We start from the raw sequence: 23,437 nt of genomic DNA, 5'->3' as shown, positions 1-23,437 counted from the left end.
GACACGTGAGATCTGGGAAAAGAGTAACTTTGAATGTTCTAATCACGGTGATTTATCCCCAGCTAATATACAAAAGATAAGTATGCTTTCTGCTTCGACGTGACAGTGGGTGTATACTATAGTTATATGAAATATTAATAAGGAGGCCTGCTCCAGTGCAGTTTGCATGAAATGCACCTGTCTATAGAAGGATTATGTTTAGTAAAAATGTCCGCGGGTCAGTATAACGTGTGTGGGCTGACATTTAGTCCAAGAAATTTAAAGATTATTTAAACATATCTATCTATTAATATATAAATTCAAATAGAGCCCAGAACAATATGAGGCGACCCAGACTTGACAAATCATTCCAGACTTGTGTTGGACTCTTTTAATTTATTCTCTAGGGACTGGGAGACATTCCTCGATCCCTATACCTTACGAGCTTGACACAAATCAGTATCATTTAAGGACAAACAAACACGTCATGTGCCTATATATAGATAGTGTAAGAGGAACTGCTTCCTGGATATATTGTATTCCCTTGAAAACTCTGAAATCTGGTTCAAACTGACCTGCTGACTTATGGACTGTGACAGGCACAAGCTTTAACTTAAGGACAGATGGAGCTATGTGTGGTGGAAGGCAGGGGGTATCGATTAGTTGAATTCACATACTTTCTGTGATATTTTCATGGGAGTAAAATGCACATTTTCACAGGTATAGTATGCCCCAAACTGTGACATCAGAAACATCTGCTAACGTAAAGCAAAAACGTTTTCGAACAATGTCGAGGCCACGGATAATTTCTTCGGTTGACCTCGATATTCGCAAGAGTTGCGTCCCTTAGACCTGCCAGAATCCAGTGATCGTGGATGTCAAACACGCTCCAAGATCATCAGAAATCGCATTTCCTAGTTCAAGAAAGCAGGACTATATATATAGTCCTCGGCCACTTGAAATAGAATCACGAATTTTCGCGATGATTGATTAAGGGAGATAGCTGTATTCGTGCTAACACTTATAAAGTAAAAACAAGCCATTCGGCTGATAAGGAATATTACTAACAGTAATGACAAAAATGGCAAAGTTCGCTTTAGAAGGAATGTCCATTTCTTTAGCGATAAACATCGTGGAGTTTTGATCACATGGTTACAATCCGCCTGAGTGTCGGCAGTCAGTTGACTATATTAAGCAGGGTGTGCAGCGTACGTACACCATCTGACTGCCGATTCTTACCCGACGTTACACTCCATTTCACCTCACCACACCTTACCTCGTGCTGTCGTGACCGCAGCAGTGGAGATGGGCACCGGACTGCGAATCACGTCCCTTCTTAGAGTCGTGCGGTCGTAACCGCAGCAAGTAAGATGAAGGCGTAAAGCAGTAGATCTGCTCAAACAGTCGTGTCCCATCACCGAATACAACATCGGCCGCACACAGGTGTTCAGTGTCTTGGTCACTCAGTTCGGATCTGACAAGTAGGGTGCCGTGGCCCCTCAGCTCGGATCTGACAAGTAGGGTGCCGTGGCCCCTCAGCTCGGATCTGACTAGTAGGGTGCCGTGGCCCCTCAGTTCGGATCTGACTAGTAGGGTGCCGTGGCCCCTCAGTTCGGATCTGACTAGTAGGGTGCCGTGGCCCCTCAGCTCGGATCTGACAAGTAGGGTGCCGTGGCCCCTCAGCTCGGATCTGACTAGTAGGGTGCCGTGGCCCCTCAGTTCGGATCTGACTAGTAGGGTGCCGTGGCCCCTCAGTTCGGATCTGACTAGTAGGGTGTCGTGGCCCCTCATGCCCGGATCTGACAAGTAGGGTGCCGTGGCCCCTCAGTTCGGATCTGACTAGTAGGGTGCCGTGGCCCCTCAGTTCGGATCTGACTAGTAGGGTGTCGTGGCCCCTCATGCCCGGATCTGACTAGTAAGGTGTCGTTGTCCATCACCTCGGATCTGACCAGTTGGGTGTCGTGGTCCATCACCTCGGATCTTCACGGCTTGAAAGACGTGCCGTACAACCCGGTGACAACACATCTCCAATACTGTTCAACACGCCACGGAACCTGTACACGTCACAGTGCATTTGTTGTCCGCCTCTTACTCTCATTGTGCAATTACCATTTTGATGGTATTTTTGTAGAGTGAATACTTATATAGCATACATTTTAAAATATTTTTGTCATAATATATCGATGTTATTACAATACAGCATATCAAAGCTTTTCGGTAATTTTGATTTTCTAAAACAAGTGCTTTATCTGTGACCTCATTGTGATTTACAGTAACTGTACAGGCAGTCAAGATCTCTTCAGTAATTTTAATCTTTTAGCATTTTATATGTACATACACCCACCTCGCGTGTACTGACTACTAATTATCTGTACATACACCCACCTCGTGTGTACTCACTAATTATATGTCCATACACCCGCCTCGTGCGTACTCACTACTAATTATCTGTACATACAGCCGCCTCGCGTGTACTGACTACTAATTATCTGTACATTCAGCCGCCTCGTCTGAACTCACTACTGATTATCTGTACATACAGCCGCCTCTTGTGAACTCACTACTGATTATCTGTACATACACCCGCCTCGTGTGTACTCACTACTAATAATCTGTACATACACCCACCTCGCGTGTACTGACTTCTAATCATCTGTACATACAGCCGCCTCGCGTGTACTGACTACTAATTATCTGTACATACAGCCGTCTCGTGTGAACTCACTACTGATTATCTGTACATACAGCCGCCTCGTGTGAACTCACTACTAATTATCTGTACATACAGCCGCCTCGTGTGTACGCACTACTAATTATCTGTACATACACCCGCCTCGTGTGTACTCACTACTGATTATCTGTACATACAGCCGCCTCGTGTGTACGCACTACTAATTATCTGTACATACACCCGCCTCGTGTGTACGCACTACTAATTATCTGTACATACACCCGCCTCGTGTGTACGCACTACTAATTATCTGTACATACAGCCGCCTCGTGTGTACGCACTACTAATTATCTGTACATACAGCCGCCTCGTGTGTACGCACTACTAATTATCTGTACATACAGCCGCCTCGTGTGTACGCACTACTAATTATCTGTACATACACCCGCCTCGAGTGTACGCACTACTAATTATCTGTACATACACCCGCCTCGTGTGTACGCACTACTAATTATCTGGAGGAGGTCGGGTAGCCGAGTGGTTAAAGCGTTCGTTCGTCACGCCGAATACCCGGATTCGATTCCCGACATGGGTCCAATGTCTGAAGCCCATTTCTGATGTCCCCCGCCGTGATATTGCTGGAATAGTGCTAAAAGCGGCGTTAAACTATACTCACTCATTCACTAATTACAGTATCTGTAAATAATCCGCCTCGTGTGTACTCACTACTTATTATCTGTAAACACATTTGCCTAGTTAATAACTGTAGACAATAACTGCAAACAATAACTGTAGATAATAACTGTAGGTAATAACTGTAGACATTAATTGTAGATAATAAATGTAGGTAATTACTGTGGACAATAACTGTTGATAATAACTGTAGGTAATACCTGTACACAATAACTGTAGACAATAATTGTAAATATCTGTAGACAATAACTGAAGGTAACAACTGTAGACAATAACTGTACACATTATAACTGTAGCTACTGACAGTCTACATACGCTCTATTGTTCATTGATACCAGTACATGTATTACCCTTGTTTGAATACTGTGACCATATATGGAATAATTGCACCAAGGGTCAAGAATTGTCCCTAGAAATGTTACATCTAGATGCACTAAGGACAATATGTGATGCCGTGAGGGGCACAAGTCATACAAAAATATATAACGAAACCGGCTTATCCTCCTTGGCTGAAAGACGACACTTTCACAAATTATCCATTTTTTTATAAAATGAAAAGTTGGACAGTGCCAAGTTATTTATGTGATATGGTACCTGTAAAAACCTTGGATCGTCAACATTATGAAATACGTAACACCAACGAATACTATGAGCCTAATTGCCGAACTGAATTATTAAACAAATCATTTTTACCTTCCACAGTCTCCGCCTGTTTACCTTTTATTTTCCACATGTAACTTAATATCAAGTCTATACTATTGTATAATTATACTACTGCTGCTTGTTCGAACTTTGTTGGGGAGATATATTTATATAGGCTCTGTCTGATTATCAATCCCCTTTCACTGTACCAAGTGGAAATAAATATTGTTAAAAAAAAGATACTGACAGACAGATAGTATATTCGTATACGTGGCCAAAAGACCAATAGTACATCATGTCTGCCTTAAGGCGTAAATGTTACAATGAGCGCATCTTAATATATGCTGTCCAAGTAACAAAAGACACGTGTTCACAAACGGACTGTTCTCTTGCGAAATATATGACATAATGATAGAGATAGCTTAAATAAGGGACGATCGTCATCAGTCTGTATCAGTGTCAGAAACTTTTCTTACGAGGGCCTGATTACAAAATACTGGGGTAAATATTTAATTCTTATGTCAATGTATGCTGGACAAATCATTACCACGTGATATTCATCTTCTGTTCCTTGGTTGCAGTAAACACATGTAGTATTTTGGAAAATCGGAGTTTTGGAAAATCTGGCAGCTCTGATATGCAAATTATGACTATTACATCTAAATTTTGTTTAATGGTTTTTTTCTGTTAAAAGTTTAAAGTTTTTATAGCTACCTGATATCTCTTTGGCGTGGTTTGAAGCTTGAAATATGAATAGTAAGTTAAGGATTTCGACTCTTTGATATCGTTGTACCACTCTTGTCGGTAAATGTTTTTACATATCTGTTTAAACAGACACAAGAATAGAAATTTATTTCCGACATCTTGGTTTATCCAGGCATTTTCATCTAATTTTCTTTAATAAATCATAACATCGTTTAGAATATCTTGTAGCAGGCTGTCTAGTAACTCTTATCCAGGAGGTTATAACTCTAGAACGGGCATTAATCCATAGAGAAAAGCGATCACATTTTCCCAACATAACTTTCTTCGAAGCCTGCATAAACTAAGTCTTGCAGAATGTAGTAAGAACTTCTTCTATAGAATAATGAAAGTTCATACCCCAGAGCTCCGAACCAATTTAAAAGGATTGGCTGAATTTTCCGATCGAATAATTCAAATACTGAATCAAGAGGCAAGTCTTTATATTTTCTAATAAATCGCTTAAAAACATGCAATTATTTCTCAGCTTGCATAGCTAGTGTCTCACATGCCTTTGTAAAATATGTCTGCATGAAAAGATAATACCTAAATATTTGTTGCATGAGATTACCGTTTTTGCGTTTCCATTAATCGTCCATTCCTCAGTTCTAGCTAATACTACTACTTTCGTCTTGCTTACATAAATAGACAAACCCCATTTTAAGCAATATTCACCTAGGACCTCAATTTTCTTTTGAATAATACAACAGAGGTAGCAAAGATAGCAACATCGTCGGCAAACAACAGTATTGATAAATCATGAATGGTGTCGTCAATAAAGATCCCCCTACTGTCGTTCGAGATTATTACTTTGTACAAATGTAATAATCGATTAAGTTTCCCGTGAATACTAGATTGAAGCAAAAAAACCACAATAACTTCAGTCTACCCACAGAGTCAAAGGCCTTTTAAAAATCTACAAATATACAGTAACATTTCCCACCTTTTCCCATTAGATGTCAGTGAATTAATGAATAAAAAGTAAAGGCATGGTCAGTAGTAGACTAATTTTCTCCAAATCCTGCTTGACATTCTGACAACAAATTTTATGTTGATATCCACGTTTTACGACGATTATTTATTATCGTAAGTGAATAGTTTATTTAAAGTGTTCAACAATTATATATATATCTGTAATTATTTGTTTCAATCTTATCCCCTGATTTGTGCAAGGAACTATTAATCCAACGTTCCAATGTTCATGAAAATTTCCAAAGTCGAGAATACGATTAAATAACTTTCTTAGCAGAGGTAGCAATAAGACACTCGTTTCTTGGAATACTTCAACAGGTACTCCGTCAACAGGTAACTGAAGATAACAACTGTAGACAATAACTATAGATAATAACTGTATGTAATAACTGTAGGTAATAACTGTAGACAGTAACTGTAGACAATAACTGTAGATAATAACTGTAGGTAATAACTGTAGACAATAGCTAGATAATAACTATAGTGAATGAGTATGGTTTTACGCCACTTATGGCAATTTTCCAGCAATATCACGGTGGGGGACACCAGAAATGGGCTTCACACATTGTACCCATGTCCGGATTCCAACCCGGGTCTTCGGCGTAACGAGTGAACACTTTAACCACTTGGCTACCCGACCGTCCCTTTATAACTGTAGGTTATACCTGTAGACAATAACTGTAGGTAAGAACTGTAGTTAATAACTGTAGACAATAACTAAAGGTGATAACTAGATAATAACTGTAGTTTTGATTGGTTTGTTGTTTAACGCCGCACTCAGCAATATTCAAGCTACATGTATCTGACGGCGGTCTGTAAATAATCGAGTCTGGGCCAGACAATCCAGTGATAGACATCATGAGCATCGATCCACGCAAGTGGGATACAATGACATGCATCAACCAAGTCAGCGAGCCTGATCCCCCGATCGCGTTAGTCGCCTATTACGACAAGCATAGTCGCCTTTTACGGCAAGCATGGGTTGCTGAAGACCTATTCTATCCCGGGTCATGTGTACAGTTATTGTCTGCAGTTTTATTATATACTTCAGTGTGAATACTCCACTCGTGAACATATCTCCTCCCCCCTCCCCCCCCCGCCCCCCTGTCACGAGATGAGAGAAACATGATATTTCACTCGACACATGGAATGTCTTATTTATGTTATACTTTTTGTGTAGTTGTCTAGTTTAGTGTTCGCAAAATTTAAAAGAATATAAACAAAAGTATCAACAAATATTTAGGGACACGAAAAATCTTTATCATACATTTCGATATATAGAGAATCTCACCCGAGCGTCTTTAGATATCAAATATATCAACCCGAGTTGATAAAAGTGGAAAAATTCCGAGGCATACCGAGGATTTTTGCCACTTTTATCAACGAGTGTTGATATATTTGATATAAAAAGCCACGAGGGTGAGATTTTATTTATCATCTAACATCATTCTTCCAACTTTTTGTAGACAGTAAATATCACTGTCTTCAGTGTAAAAAGTGCTGCTAACAGCTTCAGTAGCAGAGCCATTAGTGATGTCATTTGATTGTGACGTCTACAGTGTAGATATCGCTTGATCTCACCAAAGCTATATCTCCTGTGGGAGCCAGTATTGGATGATAAAATTATATACATAATCAACTTTAACAACAAATATTCTTGAAAACTAGGAGACCGCTGTTGGAAGCGAAAGAATACACGCTGGTCAAGTAACAAAATTTGGGAAACGAACAGTCTCGATTGATGAGTTAAATGAGAAATTTACAGTTTATTACGAAACATTTTTGAGAGATTAACAAACGTCAAGAAGTGATATTTACTCCATAAATGACCATCTGCCATTATGACCATTGCCTTGTCAATGTGGAACTAAAGTAAAAGGACGTCAACAGTTTGTGTACGGGCGAGACACTTACGATAAGGGAGACAGTTTAAGGGGAGGTAACTCTTTCTATGACACTAATTCCGTTAAAGTGTTATGTTCACTGCAGTGAAATATCAAATATCACTTTTCTCAACTTCTGAAAACTCAGGCTACCACACATAAGTATGTAATTAAACTGCAGACAATAACTGTACACAAGACCCGTGAAGATTCGGGGTAGAATAGGGCTTCAGCAACCCATGCCTGCCGTAAAAGGCGACGATGCCTGTGGTAAAGACGACTAACGGGATCGGGTGGTCAGGCTCGCAGACTTTGTTGATGCATGTCATCGGATCCCAATTGCGTAGATCGAAGCTCATGATGTCAATCACTGTATTGTATGGTCCAAACTCGATTATTTACATACCGCCGTCATATAGCTGAACTATTGCTGAGTGCGGCGTCAAACAACAAACAAAACAAACAACTGCACACAATATCACTGTAGATAGTAGATAATACCTGTAGATAATAACTGCCTTTAGTAGACCTAAGATTCTGTTATACAATTCCCGTCCACGAAACTGACTTGCTCGGAAGTCGCAAATGACTGACAAATATGCAATAGATAGGATCCTCTGTAAGCATTTCATTTATTTTAAGTTTGATATGCAAAATAGATGAGGAAATGAATTAGCATATTTGACCAACAAAAGTACGTATTGGTGTATATATGTTTGTATATTCCTGAAGTACCTGACAGCCCAACATAATGTACCACTGGTCTCCTATAGCTGGTCAATCACACATTATACTCGTTCTGTTCTCTCTGGCGATACCATGCTCAAACTGCTTCCGCGGGACTGTGATTTGTAAGTAGGTATCTAAACATGGGATGTGAAATTGCTCTTAGACGGGACAAGTATGTTGCTAGAGAATTGATATTCAAATAGTGATAATGCTTACCTTCCGAAATAGCTATTATGTCATTTCACCAATGTTGATAAACAAAACATCATTAAGAACTCTCTACACCGGCATGGCTAACTATTGGTGATGGTTTGTACGAGAAAACATCCAGTCAGACACAGGTATTAGGCAAGTGCGACACATAACTTAACCACAGGTAATATTCGAAATCCATTTTCAGTTTGCATACATTAGGTATCAAAGGGGTTAAACAAACATACAGTTGATGTTCGATAAAAATAATAGTTTGATATTCGATATAAGATGCAATGCAAACACATTATATAGCCATCCCTCCGAAAACCAGCTACGCCGGCAATTCGCCGACAGTTCATTGGCATAAATTGTACATAGAAAATGAAGTCACAAAGCGCACGTAAAATATCGCTGGGAGACAAACGCTCAGTTATATATTATTTGACATTAAATATGCCCTTGAGCTGCAAATAAATCTATTCGACAGAGATTTAAGATTTGCGGAAGTGTCAGCCTGTTCCATTCTAAATTACAGACAGACAGACAAATTGATTCGGTACTTCAGGCCACCGGCCCATAATACAATGGAAATATACTGTATATATATTTGCATGCTGAGTAGATTTAATAATGAGTTACGGTTCAACACTGTGTTTCCTTTCGATGTTCATGACTTGGGAGAGAAATTTACCTAAGCTTATAATTTATAATTTATTCGTTTTCAGCTGACATAAGTCTTATAAAATTCTCAATAGAGGGAGGGGTAACGAGACGCTTGGGAAAAGAATTTCTTCTTGCTCTAGAATACTGGTCACAAAGCATAAGAACATGGAATTCATCTTCTACATGGTTATGTCCCTTCAAAAAACAGAAAGTGCAGACACGTTCATTATATGGGATGTTGTTGTGACGCCCCAGTTCAACAGCAAGTCTGAAATTATTACACCGGAACATGGCTATAAGTCTACGTTGGTAAGAAGACATATCACAAGTAATATATGATTCCACATTTAGTAATGACTTGAACTGTGAGTAGTAATTGCATTTCGTTGATGATGTCAGGAAAAAGTGCCAATATTGAGTGAGGCAGTCGTAAAATCTTCGTTTAAAATCTGTCATGAAATGTTGAATATTACCAATGTCTTGGCTTGGCCAAACAAAACCAAATCCAAACTGGAATAAAATCATTCTAATATGGGATGCCCATGTAATTTTACTATTATCATCAAGAGATTTTAGTATATGATAAGCTTGGATGGGTAGCCTGTGTTGTTCCATCTGAATTAGTCTGCACCAGTACTTGACTGCTCTTGACATGTAGTTATACTGTAGGGGATCCTACCACAGTCTCCTGGAACCATGTTGTTGTTTGTGAACTTATTTACTTTCAGATTTGCAGAATCTGTTATCGACACTCTCAATAATGTTACAGTAGCTGGTTCCCCAGATATCTGATCCATAACATACATTCTAAATTATTCAGTTTTAGATCCACGTAGATCCAGATGGGTTGTTAGTGCGCCTAATGACAACGATTGTTATGTGGTACTCGTGTTGATTCAGTTTCTTCTGGTAAAGATGATAACCAAGCCGCATCAGCATCAGCATCGGGAGCGGTTTCAGATACCTTGACACGTAGACGTATTGACTCATTCAGTACACCGTTGCCGCACGCGCATACCTTACAACATATATAAAGAGAAGTGGTTTTACTTCACAATATAGCAGTCATATATTCCAGCCATATTACAGCGGCATGCGGATCTGGGTTAGGAAAACCAGTGGTTGACAGCACGAGCAACGATCCATGTGGTCGTCTGATCAATGTTTCATCATAACAAATTCATTGACAAAACCAAACCCATACCTGGTAAGAAGAGATAGGACGACACGCCCTAGAAGAGGGGTGATGTAACAGCTCACTCAACAATGACAATATCGGGTGTGGCCGCTATCTGCGCTGAGTCGGGCGAGGCAGAGGCGGCGCATTGAAGACACCACATGAAAAATGCTTGTAGATGTTGTTCAAAGTGTCAGTCAAAGATTTGGCCAACTGAGCTAGCATTATCGGTTGGTTCTGGTCCCGTCTTAGGCGTGATTCCATCTCATCCTAGACATGTTCTATGGGGAAGCCACCAGGAGAAACAGCGCCTATGGCAGTACAGCAATGTTATGATTCCCCAAAACGTCTATTACAACACGTGCAACATGTGGGCGGGCATTATCCTGCTGCATGTGCACAAAGGGTAGAACATGATCTCGAACGATGTCGTCCGGGTGGCGTACCCGATTCAAATTGCCATTAACAACGACACACTGACGACGTTGAGTAACGCCGCGTCGCTAAAACATCCCCATGGACGCCCGTAGACCCTTGACGCCCGAACCTGGACTCATCTGTGGACAGTATACTGTCCCAGTCTCGTCTGTCTACACCAAGCTAGGCGTGACGATGAAGTGGAGAATTGGGCTCATCGTTGGATGTCGGGGCCGGATGTTGTGCTCCCTCAACCGGTTGCATACGGTTCTGTAACTGTTTGGCCTTAACCCAGGAATTATCCGAGCTGTTTGTAGCAGTTTGGCATCGATTCCGTAGATGCACCACGGAATATGTTCCATGGCAAGTCACGAGTGTTGCCCTGCTGTAGAAAACGTCTCCAAAGAGTGTGTGTTTCGATGAACAATAAACTGTCTGGCAACTTCGTCTTTTCGCCATCCCTGTTTACAGCACATTCAAGGTGCGTAGACGTGGAAATTCAGCAAGCCGTGCCATTGTGTCAGCGTTAATTACATTTAGACAAACACGTTTAATGAGTACCTGATAGGTACACAGTATCATTGTGTGCTGTTCACCACGTGTGTAAGTGTCATTCTCCCAAGTAACACACAAACATCCAAATTGTACGTCGTGCATGAACATGCACGTACACATTATTAATCAGGACCTTAAAGTCTTCATGAATATGTATAGAAAGATGCATTATTTAATTTCAGAATAGATTCAGTTACCTTTTTCGTTAGTATATATATCATGTAGAAATATCACACATCATTTATAGCATATGCCATATATACATGAAGCAGGTTTGTTCTTTTACGCCGCATTCAGCAATAATCCAGCTGTATGACGGTGGTTTGTAAAGAATCGAGTCTGGACCAGACAATCCAGTGATTGACATCCTGTGCATCGATCTACACATCTTAGATACGATTACATGTGTCAACGGGCTCGTGTTGACGGGGAATTAGCTCTTGGGGGAATAAAGGACAAAATCGACATCACTGTCCCGGAACGCTTTATGCACATGTAAACTATAAACAACATTTGCACAATGAGCGGAATACCTGCTCTGACAACACAAACACAGCGATGAGCGGACCTTCCAGCTCAGGCGTACAAGAGGTGAGCGGACCTTCCAGCTCAGGCGTACAAGAGGTGAGCGGACCTTCCAGCTCACCTGAGGGCGTTTCCTACGAGCGGCACATCCTGCTCGAGGTCGTCCCTACACCAGCACTCGGAATACCAAGCCTGACTAACACCCAAGTAACAGTGTAATGATAGCACATATATAGTAATGAACAACAATGGATAGACAAAGAGACAATGACATTGCTTTGGACATTGGACATATGGACGTGATTAACCAACACAGTTCATGGGATGATCAATTAGGGCAATAAATGCCATACTATAAAAAGCAGTAGTTAAAGGGAAGTGATATGGTAGTCCAGGCTGACTGACAGTCAATCTACAATGAAATGTTGGTGAGGATTAACAACGGGGATTAGCGCCTAAAACGCTATGACACATGCATCAACCAAGTCAACGAGCCTGACCACCCGATCCCGTTGGTCGTCTCTTAAAGACAAACATAGTCGCCTTTACGGCAAGCATGGTTTGCTGAAGGCCTATTCTACCCCGGATCTTCACGGGCACAATGCAGAATCTAGATGTCTCACATCGTTGCAGAAGATGCTAAACATCGGGATATTTGAAATGATGGACAATCAGCCACACAACAGGTTTGTACTTTTTCTGAAAAAAATATCATAAAGTACACAGAAAAAAATTAATAAGCGCCTCGTATATATTTGCATGTTCTTTCTTCAATGACTCTCTCATATGGATATAAGAAATCAATGAGCGTGGTTCTATTGCCAACTTGAATAGTAAGAGTAAGGATACTGGATGTTTTCCCATTATAAATCATCTACTCAGGGTATGTAAGCTGACACGGGCCTATCACCTGCACACGTTAACAGGAAACCCACACGAAGTATGCAGGGTATTATAATGCTTTCATTTCTCACGGCGTGCCACACTCCAGCTTGTTCCGGCAGTAAAGGCCAGTATGTGAGAACAAAGATAGTTTGACGATATAGGATTTTCTCACCACATGGTTGTGGCTACTGTCAATCCTACCAGTTATAGTCGACCACTATAATGTGTTCAGACAGATCCACAAATGACAAACGACTCTTGACAAAAACAGATTGTAATTTGACGCCTTGTGCCGTAGGTTTGCCGTCTAAGATGACTATGGTCGAATTTGTTAATCGATTAGTGGTAATTCCTGGTGGCCGGTAACAAGTGATCTGGTACCCCCCTGTGCTGCTTCCCTCTACCCCTACAATACACCGCTTGTCGGTACCGCCCCCAACTGTGTGGGCTCTCAGTCACCGCCCAAGCCAAGTGGCGACATCCTTTCTCTGCTGAGTTTGGGTCTCGCAAGGTCTCCCCTCGCAGCACGAGACTTAGCGTGCGTAGCACTATGTCGTGTGGCAGCAAACTCACATAACTAGTCATTCAAGGAATTGTGAGTTTCAAATTAACTACTAAATCCTGTTTTAAAATCCCGCATGTAAAAGGAGCTTCAGGAATATCACAGCTATTGTGATAGCCACGTGCGATGAATATGTGGCCAACATGTTCACAGCCGCGTGTCACGCTTGGTTCCCCCGAATAAATATGGTCGAGTATGGGTTTGTCATTATTTACATAACCGGTAATAGATATTGATTAAAGTGTCCCCATGTCGCCGACTGAAGGGCACCGTGGGAACAACACCCAACACTGCACCATATAATGCACAATCAGGAACTCTTCTTTTCTGGAGAAAACCTTGGGAAAATATATTCCCAGGGAACATCAAAGTATTTTAACATTACCTACATACGTAATCAGTAACAATGTTCTATGAAGGGAGGGAGATGTCCACAACCTTGAGCATGCCTGCATCCGTTCTGTTAAGACTGTCACATGGATGAACCTTTTTGTTCAATATGAACACGACCCCTGCATAATCAGTGCCTCCTTGTTAATTGCAGCTGTTGTATTTGTGTTGTTTGTGTTGTTGTTTGTGTTTGTGTTGTTGGTGGCGGATTTTTGGAGCACTTGACTAACCAAACTTAATGAGTCCCTCCTCGCCTCCTCGCCCGCAATAATCACCTTTCATAAGTTGACTGGTGTTAATGCCGGATGTTGGCACCTACTGTTCAAGGCATAAACTTCTCTTTAAAAGAGAAACCGTGCTGACACCTGACAGGTGTATTGCTTTTCTACAACTTACTTCAATCAATAAATATTTGCATGAACATGTGATTTTGGCTTTGAAAACTTGGGCATATACGTCACATACCGTGAGGTGTTTTGCAGCGACCATCACCGTATCTTTGAAGGCTTCTTTATACCCTGTGTTCGGGAAACTCGCAGTAAGTGGGAAATGCGCCATCACCACCTGGTGCGTAAACGGGGATCAGTGACACACGTAGGTGCGACATCGGCTGTTACACCACAGGTGGATGCAAAATTGACTGTTACAACACAGGTAGATGCAAAGTTGACTGTTACACCACAGGTAGATGCAAAGTTGACTGTTACACCACAGGTAGATGCAAAGTTGACTGTTACACCATAGGTAGGTGCAACGTTGACTTTTACACCACAGGTAGATGCAACGTTGACTGTTACAACACAGGCAGGTACAACGTTGACTGCTACAACACAGGTAGATGCAAAGTTGTCTGTTACAACACAGGTAGATGCAACGTACGTTGAATGTTACACCACAGGTAGATGCAACGTTGAATGTTACAACACAGGTAGGTGCAACGTTGAATGTTACACCACAGGTAGATGCAAAGTTGTCTGTTACAACACAGGTATGTGCAACGTTGACTGCTACAACACAGGTAGATGTAACGTTGCCTGTTACACCACAGGTAGGTACAATAACGTTGAGTGTTACACCACAGGTAGATACAACGTTGACTGTTACAACACAGGTAGATACAACGTTGACTGTTACAACACAGGTAGGTGCAACGTTGACTGTTTCATCACAGGTAGGTGTAACGTTGACTATTACAAAACAGGTAGGTGCAACATTGCCTGTTACACCACAGGTAGGTGCAATAACGTTGACTGTTACACCACAGGTAGATGCAACGTTGACTGCTACAACACAGGTAGATACAACGTTGACTGTTACAACACAGGTAGGTGCAACGTTGACTGTTTCACCAAAGTGACATACAACGTTGACTGTTACAACACAGGTAGGTGCAACGTTGAATGTTACAACACAGGTAGGTGCAACGTTGACTGTTACAACACAGGTAGATACAACGTTGAATGTTACAACACAGGTAGGTGCAACGTTGACTGTTACACCATAGGTAGGTGCAACGTTGACTGGTAGAGTCTAGAGAGTAGAGGTTTATGTACACCAGGGTGTAGTGACTAGAGAGTAGAGGATAATGTACACCAGGGTGAAGAGACTTGAGAGTAGATGTTAATATACACCAGGGTGTAGTGACTAGAGAGTAGAGGTTAATGTTCACCAGGGTGTAGTGACTAGAGAGTAGAGGTTAATGTACACCAGGGTATATAGACTTGAGAGTAGATGTTAATATACACCAGGGTGTAGTGACTAGAGAGTAGAGGTTAATCTACACCAGGGTGTAGTGACTAGAGAGTAGAGGTAAATATACACCCGGGTGTAGTGACTAGAGAGTAGAGGTTAATCTACACCAGGGTGTAGTGACTAGAGAGTAGAGGTTAATGTACACCAGGGTATATAGACTTGAGAGTAGATGTTAATATACACCAGGGTGTAGTGACTAGAGAGTAGAGGTTAATCTACACCAGGGTGTAGTGACTAGAGAGTAGAGGTTAATATACACCCGGGTGTAGTGACTAGGGAGTGGAGGTTAATGTACACCAGGGTGTAGTGACTAGAGAGTAGAGGTTAATATACACCCGGGTATAGAGACTTTAGAGTCGATGTTAATGTACACCAGGGTGTAGTGACTAGAGAGCAGAGGTTAATATACACCCGGGTGTAGTGACTAGAGAGTAGAGGTTAATGTACACCAGGGTGTAGTGACTTGAGAGTAGATGTTAATATACACCCGGGTATAGAGACTTTAGAGTAGATGTTAATGTACACCCGGGTGTAGTGACTAGAGAGTAGATGTTAATGTACACCAAGGTGTAGTGACGAGAGAGTAGATGTTAATGTACACCAGGGTGTAGTGACTAGAGAGTAGAGGTTAATGTACACCAGGGTATAGAGACTTGAGAGTAGATGTTAATGTACACCCAGGTGTAGTGACTAGAGAGAGTAGATGTTAATGTACACCAGGGTGTAGTGACTAGAGAGTAGAGGTTAATGTACACCAGGGTGTAGTGACTAGAGAGTAGATGTTAATGTACACCAGGGTGTAGTGACTAGAGAGTAGAGGTTAATGTACACCCGGGTGTAGTGACGAGAGGGAGTGGTAGGTACTGTACACCAGGGTGTAGTGACGAGAGAGAGAGAGCGAGAGAGAGAGAGAGAGATAGAGAGAGACACAGAGACAGACAGAGAGACAGACAGAGAGAGAGACACACAGAGACACAGAGAGAGAGAGAGAGAGAGCAGACACTGTACACTGTACACCAGGGAAAGGTGACTGAGAGTGTGGGTAATAGTAAGGATTGTGGAGAGTAAGGTAAAATGAGAACGAGGTAACAAAGAGGGACAACTAAGCCAGGTAGAGGGTCGGCCCCTACACTCTGTCCATTACGGTAGTCGCAGGGGCTTGTTGGGTCAGGTAGACATAACCTCATCGGTGAAACTAGAGGCCTGCGTCAGAGGCACGGTACACCAACAGGGGTAAACATCAAAATATATAACATTTCATATGTAAACAAATCTTTAAATTGTAGTGTTTTACGTACGCAAAGTGATATAACGTCGGGGGAAAGCCGTCACGCGAGTCATTGCGTTGTTCTTACTAGTCTAGTACACAAAAGCTATTCAGCATGTGTCGGGAGATATCGCGTTATCTGGCTAACATCGGAGGGGCAGCCGATTGTCGTTTCACCCCATTGGTGATTTCAACACTTCCACGGTAATACAATCACGCTCACAAAACCACGTCCTGACTCTAGAAATTCGAAAATTGCACAATTTCTAAAGTAACAACAAAAGACGGCTGGTAAGACAAAACGAAACACTGGCAGTAATAGCAAGGTAACACGCGAGGGTCATAAATCACGATGTATACTGTCTGAGGCGAGGAGGGCTGGCGAGCTGAACACATCTCCCTCCGGGCTGCACACCAACATGCCTCGCACCCACCCTGGTGCACCACATCACTGTCGTCGATAACAACCTTACCGCTCTTCCGCAACATCAATGACGGTGTCAGGCTGTTCATCCACCAATAGAAAAACAGTGTACAGGTTCCCTAAGCTGTGTATATATTTTGCAGATACGTGGAAATCTAATTTGAAAACCCTAGTTAGTATTACCTATCTGAAGCAGGTCACTATTACCCACATGAAACAAGTCACTATTACCTATCTAACGTAAGTCACTATTACCTATCTGAAGCAAGTCGCTATTACCTATCTAATGCAAGTTTGTATTATAGTCAATTTTGCCTATCTGAAGGAAGTCACTATTACCTATCGGAAGTAAGTCAGTATTATAGTCCGTATTACCTATCTGAAGTAAGTCAGTATTATGGTCAGTATTACCTATCTGAAGCAAGTCACTATTACCTATCTGAAGCAAGTCAGTATTATAGTCAGTATTACCTATCTGAAGCAAGTCAGTATTATAGTCAGTATTACCTATCTAAAGCAAGTCACTATTACCTATCTGAAGTAAGTCACTATTACCAATCTGAAGCAAGTCAGTATTATAGTCAGTATTACATAGCTGAAACAAGTCACTCTTACATCTCTTAAACACGTCACTATTATAGTCAGTATTACATATCTGAAGCAACTTACTATTACCTATCTGAAGCAAGTCAGTATTACAGTCAGTATTACATAGCTGAAGCAAGTCACTATTACATCTCTTACACACGTCACTATTATAGTCAGTACTACCTATCTGAAGCAAATCAGTATTATGGTCAGTATTACCTATCTGAAGCAAGTCAGTACTATAGTCAGTATAACCTATTTGAAGCAAGTTACTATAACCTATCTGAAGCAAGTCAGTATTATAGTCAGTATTACCTCTCTGAAGCAAGTCACTATTACGTATCTGAAGGAAGTCACTATTACCTCTCTGAAGCAAGTCACTATTACCTATCTGAAGTAAGTCACTATTACCTATCTCAAGTAAGTCACTATTACCTCTCTGAAGTAAGTCACTATTATCTATTTGAAGTAAGTTATTATTACCTATCTGAAGCAAGTCACTATTACCTATCTGAAGTAAGTCACTATTACCTCTCTGAAAGCAAGTCACTATTACTTCTTTGAAGTAAGTCACTATTACCTCTAAGAAACAAGTCAGTATTACCTATCTGAAGCAAGTCAGTATTACCTATCTGAAGCAAATCAGTATTATGGTCAGTATTACCTATCTGAAGCAAGTCAGTACTATAGTCAGTATAACCTATTTGAAGCAAGTTACTATAACCTATCTGAAGCAAGTCAGTATTATAGTCAGTATTACCTCTCTGAAGCAAGTCACTATTACGTATCTGAAGGAAGTCACTATTACCTCTCTGAAGCAAGTCACTATTACCTATCTCAAGTAAGTCACTATTACCTCTCTGAAGTAAGTCACTATTATCTATTTGAAGTAAGTCACTATTACCTATCTGAAGCAAGTCACTATTACCTATCTGAAGTAAGTCACTATTACCTCTCTGAAAGCAAGTCACTATTACTTCTCTGAAGTAAGTCACTAATACCTCTAAGAAACAAGTCAGTATTACCTATCTGAAGCAAGTCAGTATTACCTATCTGAAGTAAGTCAGTATTATGGTCAGTATTACCTATCTGAAGCAAGTCACTATTACCTATCTGAAGCATATCACAATAACCTATCTGAAGTAATTCACTACTACCTATCTAAAGCAAGTCACAATAACCTATCTGAAGCAAGTCACTATTACCTATCTAAAGCAAGTCACAGTTACCTATCTGAAGTAAGTCACTATTACCTATCTAAAGCAAGTCACAAATACCTATCTGAAGTAAGTCACTATTACCTATCTAAAGCAAGTCACAATAACCTATCTGAAGTAAGTCACTATTACCTATCTAAAGCAAGTCACAATAACCTATCTGAAGTAGGTCACTATTACCTATCTGAAGTAAGTCACTATTACCTATCTGAAGTAAGTCACTTATACCTATCTAAAGCAAGTCACAATAACCTATCTGAAGTAAGTCACTATTACCTATCTAAAGCAAGTCACAATTACCTATCTGAAGTAGGTCACTATTACCTATCTGAAGTAAGTCACTATTACCTATCTGAAGTAAGTCACTATTACCTATCTGAAGTAAGTCACTATTACCTATCTAAAGCAAGTCACAATTACATATCTGAAGTAAGTCACTATTACCTATCTAAAGCAAGTCAAAATAACCTATCTGAAGTAAGTCACTATTACCTATCTGAAGTAAGTCACTATTACCTACCTAAAGCAAGTCACAATAACCTATCTGAAGTAAGTCACTATTACCTATCTGAAGTAAGTCACTATTACCTATCTGAAGTAAGTCACTATTACCTATCTGAAGTAAGTCACTATTACCTACCTAAAGCAAGTCACAATAACCTATCTGAAGTAAGTCACTATTACCTATCTGAAGTAAGGCGTGGCACTATTACCTATCTGAAGTAAGTCACTATTACCTATCCATCCTCCCGAGGCAAGAGAGTTAACTGACTTTAAAAGTCCTGTTTCTATCCTTGCCGAATTAGGCTGGAATTACTGGGCACGACCAGTTATGTCCCTTTTAAGCCTCTCCTATGGACCAATGAAATTCAACCTCTCTCATCACTTGCGTTTGCTTCACACAAAATGGTGGCGCCGAGTCAGTACGATCTGATCGATAATCAAGATCTATATTGTGATAAAACGGGTCTTACATCGCGAAATGCATCAAATCACGTGAGCACCTTCATTAAAAAGATGAAAAGATTTGGAAAATATCTGCTGACAACGAGTCAATCGACCGAAATCTGCACGAGAGTTTACGAACCGGATTTCGATTTCGGTGCACCATTTTGATTGGACTATGCATAGACTCGTTAGTCCAGCCAAAATGTAACTCCATAATACCAGCCTAGTTCGGCAAGGGTGGAAACTGGACTTTTATAGTCAGTTAACTCTCTTGCCTCGGGAAGATGCTACCTATCTGAAGCAAATCACAATTACCTATCTGAAGTAAGCCACTATTACCTATCGTGTACCTTGAATGACAACCGATGTTTGATCAACAGCCCTTTATTCACGTCTGAATGAAACAACAATACAAACACACGATACTTGTTCAGCCTGAACGAAATCTGGGGAGAATTACAGTACTGATGTCACTCCTGATAATCTGACTTGAACCTGGTATGTGAACCATTCCATATCACGTTCTTCCGTCATGCCTGCCTCTGGTAGGGGTAGAATTTCTCACAAAAAAATGTGAGTGTTAATCCCCCTCACAAAATCACTAGCTGTGAGACGACTTTCCTTGCTGGGGTCCACGGGCTGCCACGCCTCATTGAACACCCTCTGGCTTGTGATCAAGGTTGGATAATTGAGAGTTAACGTGTTGGATTAGAAGCTACGACACACGGTGATAGAGATATTGAGAATACACTGTGGCAGTGCACAGACAGAATGGTGATAGGTATATTGTGGGTGAAGAGGCTGTTACTACAGATGGAGCGTTAAGTGATTTATTCAGGTGAATAGTCTGGGATAAGGCGTGTCCTATGCTTGCAGCGCGGGGTGGGTTGTGTTTTGGGTGTCTGGGGTGGGTAGGTATGCAGAGGAGGGTGTAGGTCTGAGCCTCACAAAACATTTAGAAAAATTCTTTTCTGCACATGAATCTTAAATAAAAGATACATAACATTCGATTGTACCTTGATACCTTGGTACCTTGTACCTTGTACCTTGACAGGCGTGCACACACATACGCACGCGCACACATAAGCACAGATATACACACTACATGTTGTTTGTACTACTTATAGTTCTCTGAAATTTCAGGATCTTACAGTCAATGCTTCTTCGAAAAATTAAAAGACTCGGTTATAAAGGAACTAGTGTGCAGGAAACAATTCCGTTCAATTTCAATGCAGACATGCATCGTTTAAGCACTCAAGCTTGTGGAAGGCACACGCCGTGGAACGGATGTCGATATCTGTCAATCACAGTGTGTCATCTCACCTGTACAGGTAGAGACAGTCAATACGAGGAGAGTTGCTGGCAGGGAAACACGACGCTCATGTCTTCCAATCTCAGCCCGTCTAATTGGCGCCCCTACCTGGCAGCACTCGCTGAACTGGAGGTGGCGAGGCAAGGTGTATTCATAGTCTTATTAGGAATCAATTTAATATCTCTTCTGTAGCACTTGAAATTGAGGAGAACCGCAATTGCCATTAGCCGCAAGATGCGAGCGCACACCTGTCACTCTGGTCCATTGATTCCTAACCTGACCGAATACAGTTCTTCATTAGCGAGATTGCAAGGCGACCTAATTATCAACTGTTTTATTGCCTGTCGTTCCTGTCATCTTCTGTTTAAAAGCTTAAACTTTGCTTGTTAATGACGGGATCGACATGATCGATACTTTCACATGTTGTAAAGGGGTTAAAAGCTCTGTGGAATCATTCCACTTCTCCAGGGAACTCTGCGTTAGGTACCAATATCAAAGTGTGAAAAGCGTGTGTCCATATAGTTATCCCGGTAACGGCTAATAGACGACCATTACCAGCACTGATACCACGAAACCCTGTACCCACTACAACCCTCACACAGGAGGTGTCCGCACAGGGGTGTTGGTGTCTGCTGGAATGCTGTTCATGTGTCTGTCGGTGTCCAAGTGTCTGTTGGTGTCCAAGTGTCTGTTGGTGTCCAACTGTCTGTTGGTGTCCAACTGTCTGGTATGCTATTATGACGTGTGGGTGTTTTTTGCGTTGTACGGGTGTCTATGTTGACGTGTGAATGTCTTTGTTGATGTGGTGGTGTCTGTGTTGATGTGCGGGTGTCTTTGTTGATGTGCGCGTGTCTGTGTTGACGTACAAAGGTCTGTGTTGATGAACGAGTGTCTGTGTTGATGTACGGGTGTCTGTGTTGACGTACAAGGGTCTGTGTTGATGTACGAGTGTCCATGTTGATGTACGAGTGTCCATGTTGATGTACGGGTGTCTGTGTTGATGTACGAGTGTCTATGTTGATGTACGGGTGTCTGTGTTGATGTACGAGTGTCTGTGTTGATGTGGTGGTGTCTGTGTTGATGTACGGGTGTCCATGTTGATGTACGGGTGTCTGTGTTGATGTACTAGTTTCCATGTTGATGTACGGGTGTCTGTGTTGATGTACGGGTGTCTGTGTTGATGTACGGGTGTCTGTGTTGATGTACGGGCGTCTGTGTTGATGTACAAGGGTCTGTGTTGATGTACGAGTGTCTGTGTTGATGTACGGGTGTCTGTGTTGATGTACGGGTGTCCATGTTGATGTACGGGTGTCTGTGTTGATGTACGAGTGTCCATGTTGATGTACGGGTGTCTGTGTTGATGTATGGGTGTCCATGTTGATGTACGAGTGTCTGTGTTGATGTGGTGGTGTCTGTGTTGATGTACGGGTGTCCATGTTGATGAACGAGTGTCCATGTTGATGTACGGGTGTCCATGTTGATGTACGGGTGTCTGTGTTGATGTACGAGTGTCCATGTTGATGTACGAGTGTCCATGTTGATGTACGGGTGTCTGTGTTGATGTACGAGTGTCTATGTTGATGTACGGGTGTCTGTGTTGATGTACGAGTGTCTGTGTTGATGTACGGGTGTCTGTATTGACGTAAGGGTGTCTGTGTTGATGTACGAGTGTCTGTGTTGATGTACGGGTGTCCATGTTGATGTGCGGGTGTCTATGTTGATGTTCGAGTGTCCATGTTGATGTACGAGTGTCTGTGTTGATGTTCGAGTGTCTGTGTTGATGTACCGGTGTCTGTGTTGATGTACGAGTGTCCATGTTGATGTACCGGTGTCTGCGTTGATGTGGTTGTGTCTGTGTTGATGTGTGGGTGTCCATGTTGATGTGGTGGTGTCAATGTTGATGTACGAGTGTCTGTGTTGATGTCGTGGTGTCTTATTTTATGTGCAGGTGTCTTTGTGATGTGATGGTGTCCATGTTGATGTGATGGTGTCTATGTTGATGTGATGGTGTCCATGTTGATGTGATGGTGTCCATGTTGATGTGATGGTGTCCATGTTGATGTGATGGTGCCCATGTTGATGTGATGGTGTCCATGTTGATGTGTGGGTGTCCATGTTGATGTGATGGTGTCCATGTTGATGTGATGGTGTCCATGTTGATGTGATGGTGTCCATGTTGATGTGATGGTGTCCATGTTGATGTGATGGTGCCCATGTTGATGTGTGGGTGTCCATGTTGATGTGTGGGTG

At 41.6% G+C, this 23,437-nt stretch overlaps 1 protein-coding gene across 1 annotated transcript in view; it reads right to left on the bottom strand.

Moving 5' to 3' along the window:
• Window positions 1–23,437, bottom strand: part of LOC139473085 (nuclear receptor subfamily 5 group A member 2-like) — a 230,188-nt gene that overhangs the window by 168,025 nt on the left and 38,726 nt on the right. The gene's annotated exons all lie outside the window — the stretch shown is intronic.

The sequence above is a fragment of the Haliotis cracherodii genome, unplaced genomic scaffold (genome assembly GCF_022045235.1).
Source record: "Haliotis cracherodii isolate W230 unplaced genomic scaffold, xgHalCrac1.p SCAF_26, whole genome shotgun sequence".
Taxonomy (NCBI): domain Eukaryota; kingdom Metazoa; phylum Mollusca; class Gastropoda; order Lepetellida; family Haliotidae; genus Haliotis; species Haliotis cracherodii.
The sequence above is the reverse complement of the archived record's forward strand: the minus strand, read 5'-3'. Positions and strand labels throughout refer to the sequence as shown.